We start from the raw sequence: 8,386 nt of genomic DNA, 5'->3' as shown, positions 1-8,386 counted from the left end.
GCTGGAAGATGATAATACAGATCAGGGAGCAGGGAGAGGGAGTGATGAGAGGGAGGGGAGGAGAGGACGGAGGCTGAAACCTCCTCATGGCTGGGAGCCATGATTAAAAGACAGAGAGGGCAGGAAGGTATGGCGGCCCCAGAGGTGGAAAGAGCCAGGAGTCAGTGTTGTCTCGGGACCAAAAAGGAGCCTGGTGAGGCTGAGAAAGAACCCTGTGCTTTAGCAGCCAGGAGTGGGAGGAGGCCAGTGTGCCCAAGCTGGTGCTGTGGAGCTGGCTGTTGTAGCCCCTCCACCAGGGACTGTGAGGGTGGGCCCCCTTCCCAGCCTCCTGGATGTCCCCGGAGCCCTGCGTGGCCCCCGGCGTCTCTCTCAGCCAGGCGTAGGAGAAGAAGAGGATGCAAAGCTCCCCAGCCTCCAGACTTCCATCCCTGAGCCCCTGGTTTCTGGTCTGTCCAGGAGGGTCCCGGGCCTTCCTTGAGCTTGGGAGCCCGCAGCGGTCAGGGGACCCTGGGGACTCTGGGGGTAATTGAAACCAGGGCTAAGACATTAGAAACCATAACGCCGGCTCCCCAGCTCCCCCAGGATAGCTCCTGGTTTTCTTCTTGCCAGATCCTCCCTGCTGCTGACAGCTCAGCTCTCTAGGCCCCGACCAGCTGGGCCGCTGACCCTCCTCCCCAAACCAACGAGAAGGGGCCTCCCACCAGAAGGCACCCAAAGCCAGCCCTTGGGGACCTCCTCTCTGTGCTCAGACAACCTCAGTGTACGTGAGGCTAACTTCCCCCCACCCCATCAAACATCCCCAGATTCTAATCTTGATCCCTTATTGCAGAAACTATCCTGGGGAGGATTTCTCAATAGTGCGAGAAGGGAGATGGGAGAAGTGGGCAGAAGTGTCTCTCAACCAGCTGGTGCTTAGTAAGTACATGAGAAAGAATGAATGAGGATTAAAGCCAGGGCCCCATGGGGTCCAGGTGTCAGCTGAGCGGGACCGGAAGCAGGGACGAGACAGGCTGCACACCAGGGTGGCAGCAAGGAGGATGCTCAGATAAGGAATTCTGTGGCCTGGGGTTCATTTTCCATCCCTCTCCCTGCTCGGTCTGATGCTCTCTCTACCGCAGTCCTCATCTCTGACAAAAAGGACAGGGCACCTTGTTCCTGTCTGCGTGTTTGCCAGCCTGATGGGAAGGCCCTCCCCTGGCACAGCTGCCTGATGATTCCAGGATTCCCAAATTCCCTGGCAGTGCTGCTGTGGGAATCTGTCCTCACCTCTGTCTCTCTCTCTCCTTGGCTCTTCGGAGAGACTGAAGGGATCAAATAGCTACTCCACCACTTACCGGCTTTGTGGCCTCAGGCAAGTGACTTAACGTCTCTGTGCCTCAATTACCTCAGGAGTGAAATGGGATGGTAATTAATAGTGCCTATTTCCTACGACTGCTGTGAAGATGCAACTAAATGAGGTGATTCAGTCAAGTGAGAAGCACCAGTCTGGTGGGGACCAGAGCCCCCTTTGGCCTTGGCTTTTTCCCATCAGTGTCTCTGTCTCCTCCTCTGTCTGCCATAGTCTTTCTCTCCATCTCCCTATCTACATGATTCTCTATCGCCGAGTCTTTGTCTCCCCACCTTTCTCCTGATCCCTTGTCCTCTTCACATGTCTAGCTCTGCCCTCAGCTCCCCCGACCGCCCTGTTTGACCCTGTTCCAACCCGTTTTGGCACAACTGGCCCAGGTCAGGTGGGGTGGGGCATCCAGGGAGGTTTTTAATTCAGACGCAGAATTCCTGGCAGCAGGACCACACCTGGGCCCGAACATGAGTGAATCGCCGTTGGTGGGAAGAGTGACTGTGTCTGTGTCCTCCCTGGAGGGGCAGGACTGCTGGGGGCTCGGCCTGGCAGTCTCTTGCCCTGACTGCTCCGACCACCCCACACCTGGGCCCAAGCCAGATCCCCCATATCTAGTGCCTGCTTGGAGGTAAGGCCGCCTGCCCGAAAGGGGAAGCCCTCCAGCTCCACGTGGCGTGGCCTACCTGCCCTCAAGACACTCCTCCCACCCTCACCCCACGTCCTGCTCTGAACTCCCCATACCCCTTCCTGAGCCCTGTAAGGAGACATGTCTCTGTCTCGTAACCTTGATCCGTGACTTTGGCAGCCGCATATACTTTGCACCCCCAAACGGGAGCCACAGGGATAGGAAACTGGGAGTTGAAGGGTCTGGGTTCTTCACTGGGACCAATGAGCCCCTTCGTGGGAGGGTGGGGGGGATACAAAAAGTCCAGTGGTCATTTCTGTATCACTGTGGATCTGTGAAGGCAGAAAGCATGTGTGAAATAGGTGCTCTGTGAATGTAAACCAAACGAAGGAGGGGCAATCAAAGACCCCAAACAGGGAGCTGGATGGCTGAGGCTCCAGCAGGCAGGAGCATGGACAGACTGTGGAAAGGCTGCTGTTTGACTCTGTGGCTCAGCGTGGAGTCTTCTCTGGGGGTCAGGATCGGTCTCAACTAGCCCCAGACGCCCCCACACCTGGGCCCCAGCCAGGCCCCTCACGTCAGCCCCTGGGCAGAGGGCCAGATGGGTGAGCCATTAAGACTTGCCTCTCAATTCCCTATTTCCAGCACATCATTACCTCAAGGTGCCCACCAGCTTCAAGGAGAGAGAGATGGGGCTACAGATCCAGAGAGGGAGACACACTAGGCAGGGTCACACAGCAGGCAGAGGCTGGGAGCCCTGGTGTCCTGGCAGTCAGCCTGAGCCTGTCATGGAGACACTGTGCCAACACTGTGACAGGGGCCAGACCAAAAGCAGGGTTTTACGTGGGGAGAGCGCCTAGGGATCCTTGCATATTTGGGCAGCTGGGCCGGGGTGGAGCATCCCATCAGGCAAGGACAGATGTGCAGCTTCATGTCCCCATCAGATGGAGACAAGCATTGGGACAAGAGGTTCAGAGAGACAGAGTCAGAGCAAAAGAGAAGAGAGAGAGAACCTGGGAGAGAGACCGAGAGACAGACACAATCGAAGACAGAGTCAGACACAAAAATAGAGATGCAGAGAGAGAAAGATGTGAGTCAGAGACACAGAGACAAGGAGATGCAGAAGGAGGGGGAGCTATGGAATTAAAGTCACAGAGACAAAGATAGGGAGAGACATGGATTCAGAGAGAAACAGTATCTCAGTCACAGAGCAACAATGACATGGAGTCAACAATATGCAGACACAGACAGACACTCAGAGACCAGGAGACAGGAAAAAAATAAAAAAAACCAGGAGGAAGAAACAGAGATGGAGAAGACAGAGAGAGAGACACAACGATCAAGAGAGGCAGAGACATGGAGAGAGAGCAAGGCAAAGGGAGACAAAGGCAGAGTGAGGCAGAGAATGAGATCAAAACAGCAGGAATGGGAAAAGCAGGCAACAGAGGAGAGTCTCCTGGTCTCCAGTCTCTCCAGCCTGGTCTCCCCAGGGTTTGGACCCCCCTTGCTATTCTTTGGTTTCCATAGCAACAGGGAGGGCAGCACCAAATTTGCATATGTATTTACATCCTTTCTATCTGCATAATTCAACAGGTTTCTGTGCATATTCATGAGACTGTGAATGAAGGTGACTCTCCCAATTACTGCTCAAAACCTGGCTGTGGTGCCCCCTGCTTGCAGTACACGGTATGGTTCCAGGCCTGACCTCACAGGCCCTGACCTGTCGCTGCCAGGCCCTGCTAATGACATTCCCCCGCTGCTCCCCAAACACTTCCCTGTACTCTCCTTCCTCCAGATCTTTCCTCAGGTGATGCGCCTCTGCCTTCCAGGAATGCCCTTCCCTCAGCATCAGTCCTACCAACAGTACACTTGCATGCATGCCCTTGCACGTGTGTGCACATGAACTCTGATGGAGCGGGCATGGCAGTGAGTGACCAGTGCTCACTCTGGCTCCCTGGTGGAGGAGGCCCTTTGGTCACACTCCTCTCTGGAGTCAAAGAAGGGAGTGCATGAAGGGATCACACTTAGAGGGGCTGGGGTGTAGGCTCAGCTAAAGGCAATACATCTACCAACAGAGAGGGACCTGGGACATTGTGGCCTCCACGTGGAAACTGACAGAGGCCTGGTTGTAGCCAGAATAACCAGAGGGGCTAGGATAGAGCCCAAAGGAGTCTCAGGAACAGAGAACTGAGGCAGCTCCGATGGTTGGGAAGAGGGTGCTGGGGGTCAAGAAACCTTTCAAAGTGCCAAGCCTTGAAAGCTCTCGTAGGCTGGGAGGGGCTTCTCCAGAGCCCGCTCCAGCCACAATTTTAGCTTCACTGTCTCCCGCTGGATCCCTACAGCCGCCTCCTCGCTGCTCTCCCTGCCCTGTGCTCCCAATCCACCTTCCACACTGCAGCAGCCTGAAACATCAGGCTGATATTCCACATCACTGCCCCCTTAAAGCCTTCAGACTCTCCATCACCCACAAGAAAAGTCCAAGCTCCTTGGCCAGGCACTCAGGCCTTTCCGGTCCCGCCCCCCACCCACCTCTGCGCCTCATTCCTCACTGTCCCTGCTCTGAACTTCAGGCTCCAGTGATCTACCTGTGTTCTTCTCACCTCTACGCTTTAGCTCAGGCCTGCTCTTTACCCAGAATGTCCTTTCCACTTTTCTCCTAGCTCTTCTTCAGGATTCTACACAGGCATTACCTCCTTCTCTTTGAAGCTTTGCCTGTCCCTGGAGACTGGAGGAGGGGCTCTGAATTCTTCCAGTCTGATGAACCTCCCAAATTTCTGTGCTTATCACACCAATAGTAAAATCATCTACATACATGGCTTATAGCCCTCAGGGGGCTGGAGTGTCCCAGCCCAGTGACTATATTTGTCCCATAATGGGTGATGGTTAGCTATTTGTTGGATAACTGAGAGGTCACTGAGCCTACTGAAGGCAAATTTCAAGCCTTGACTGTCTGTCTTTCTGCACAGATCCTGCAAAGGGAACGGATAGGCTATTCCTTTGCAAATGCCGCCATCTTGTGGACAGACTCAGAAGTGCAGCCAGACATCACCTGGGAGGGGAGGTGCCTTAGAGACCAGGCCTGATTCCTGAGCTCCAAGCAAACAGGGGAAAGTGAGCAGGCTGGGCCTGAAGAGAGAGAGCCACCGGTGTCCTTTGAACATTCTTGATGAGCTGTAAGCAGACAGAATGGCAAGAGTAAAGGCTCAGACGCAGAAAAGTCTCATGGCAAGTGGGACGAGTGAGGAATAGTGTGGCCACAGCCCAGGGTCCAAGGGGACCAAGCCAAAGACGGACTGTGCCATGGAAGTGCCCAATAAAGGGGGTCCTTTAAGGCCATCTGGTGAATGGATTTGGATCTTATCTTCTAATCTGAGCATGGGGAGACTAAGGGAGCAGAAGAATGACAGATCCGGGTGTGGCCACACACTTGGAGGCTCAATATTCATTCACCTATTAAATATTTATGGAGCACCTACTATGTGCCAAGCGATGTTCAAGAGCCATAGGTTACATCACTGAACAAAACAGATTCCTGACCATTCAGAGTGTACATTCTCATCAGGAGGAGACAGACAACAAACAAAAATATTAAAGGCGTAAATTATATTCAAAGGCAAAAAAGGAAAAAAGAAAAAAGGCAGGGTAAGGGAGATCAGATGTGCAATTTTAAATGGAGTGGTCAGAGTAGGCCTCCTTGAGGTGACATTTGAGAAAAGGCTTAAAGGAGGGAGGGAGACAGCCATGCAGGTATCTGGCAGATGAGCATTCTAACAAAGGGAACAGCCAGTGGCTAGGTTTGCAAGACAATGATGGGCGCAAACCAATGGAGGCTGTGGGAATGGAGAGAGATCTCGGAAGCAAAATCGGCAAGACTTGGAGCCTGCCTGCATGTTGGAGATATGCAACTCCTCTGGTCCTATTGTGTCCTGAAGTCCCCATTTCAAGACTGACAAGCTCACTAGACATGCCTCTTCTCAGGTAGGTAGTGAGAAAGCTCAGCACATCGTATCCTGGATGCTCCCCAACTCAGCACACATACCACCGCAGTCCCCAGCCTCTTAGCTCCTTATCGTGAGTGACTTTCCCTCCAGGCAGCACTCTACTCTCATGCCCACAACCAAGTTCTGTCAGCTCCCAAAACTCTCAAACTCACTGATGGCCTTCATTTCATCCTTTAGCTACTGTTATGTGTTGAATTGCTTCCCTCCATAAAACTATGTTGAAGTCCTAACCCCTAATACCTCAAAATGTGACCTGATTTGAAAATAGGATCTTTACAGAGGTAATCAAGTTAAACTGAGGTCACTGGGATGGGCCCTAATCCAATATGACTGGCATCCCTACAAAAAAGAGAAATTTGGACACAGAAACAGACACAAAGGGAAGACAACGTGAAGATGGGTGATTGGAGTAATGCATCCCAAAGCCAAGAAGGCCAAAGACTGCTGGCAAGCCAGAAGCCAGGAAGAGTCAAGGAAGGGTTCCCCTGCAGGTTTTGGAGGGAAAATGGCTCTGACACCTTGATTTCGAACTTCTAGTCTCCCAAAATGTGAGACCGGACATTTCTGTTGTTGTAGGCCACCCAGTAGGTGACACTTTGTCATGGCAGCCCTAGACACTTCACAGCTCTGACACCTTGTTCTCATCTCTCCCTACCCGGCCCACCCCAGACATCTCCACAGGGACCGCCAGGCCACTGACCCTTGGCCCTTTGTATCTTCACTTCTTTCTTTCCTGACTCAGTTTGGATTCCATGACCTTTCACCACGTGCAGTTTCTTGCTAGCGTCCTCACTATTCTTCCATCATTCCTGCCCGTCTTAACCTCAGTCTAGAAGAATGCAACAGTGCTTCCTCTGAGTCTTCACCTCAGCACCTGTGGGTGCTGCTGGAGCTCACACCCCGTGACTGGTGACATTACAAGTTCATGGTCACCAGCCTCACCTGAGCTTTCAGCCCTGCCTGGTCACCCTCCTGTACCTCCTTGGGTAACTTTCCCAGTTGCAGCAACCATCTCACACTTCCTTCCCACCAGCCTCCTCGCTCCACTCTCACCAGCAGAGCAGTGCTCCTGCTTCCAGAGATTAGAAGCCTTCTGAACTCTCTGAATCCCCTCACGTCCCACCTTTACCTCCACACCCATCCGCATGCGTAAGAGCCATCCTCAGCTCCTTCCCTCCTGTTGTAGGGGGTCATTTCTCCTCTTCCCTTACCTCCTTGCTCCCAGGCCCGCTTCCTTTCACCACCGCCCTCCCCCAAGGAGTCTCACTGGAGTTACCCAGTCTCCTGAATCTTTCGTCTCTTTCACTATAGGCCCCCTCCATCAGCCTACACACATGCTCAAGTCTCCAATGCATTAAAAATAAACAAATAAATAAAACTCTCTCTGTATCCCAATTACCTCTCTCCCATCACAATACAGTTTTTTGAAAAAGCTGTCTCTAATTCCTTACCTTTTGTGCCCAGGCATAACCTTTTCTAAGAGATTATGGAGGAAGAAGCCATATTACAGTAGATGAAGGAGAAAGTGGGAAGTAAAGAAATTGAATCAGCAATTATACACATCTCTCATGCTCCATCCCTCCTAAGCTTGGTCAGGCTCTCCAACTCTGAAGGCCCTACTTCCCTCTGGCTCCCTCCCTGCCGTTCCTCCTGTGGGTCCCCTGTGGGCCCTGCAGAAGCCAAGGAGAGGAAAGGCCCCAGAATCACTAGCCATCTCTCCCTCAGCCTGTGTCCTCTCTCCTGATTCTGGGCTGCAGATCCTGTTCTCCCCAAGGGATTCTGACCTCAGCTCAGTTTCCCTCCACACTACCCCTGCCATCATCCTGGAGACCCCGGGTGGCGCCTTAATGAGGAGTTCATCCTAGGACCCCTGGAGCTGGTGATGCCACCTTGCTGAACCATTCCCTCAGCACCAGTCACCATGCTTATTCCACATGATCATCACACCCTGGCCACAGCAGACTGGATCAGGATGGGATACGGAGCCAAAGATCAACAGTCTGCAAGTAGCCTGGCCCTAAGGCTCTGGGGACCAGTGACACTCAGAGAGCTGTTGATGGTAGAAGACACTTAAGTGGAGTTGCTCAGAGAAAAGGCAATAAGCAGAAGCTGACAGTGGGGGGATGCAAAAACCCTGAATTAGTCACAAAGAGAATGGGGAGAAGTCAGGCAGTTGCTGGTAGCAAGACACCTGAGTCATGACCACAGCCTCTTGGAGTGTTAGATGCTTCATGACCTTCTGCAGTTGAGAGGCCTGGCTGGGCAGCTGCTGAAAGGGTTTCCTGTCTCTCCTAATATCCCTCAAATCTCCATCCTCCACTCTGGGCAACTTATCTTGGAAAGCAAAAAAGTTCGAAGTTTTGACCATAGCCTCCTGGCCTTGTGGTCCCCTCATCCCTGCTCTAAGAAGCCCTTATTGAG

This window comes from Camelus bactrianus, chromosome 4 (assembly GCF_048773025.1).
Source record: "Camelus bactrianus isolate YW-2024 breed Bactrian camel chromosome 4, ASM4877302v1, whole genome shotgun sequence".
NCBI classification, from domain to species: domain Eukaryota; kingdom Metazoa; phylum Chordata; class Mammalia; order Artiodactyla; family Camelidae; genus Camelus; species Camelus bactrianus.
This window is presented reverse-complemented; position numbering follows the sequence as displayed.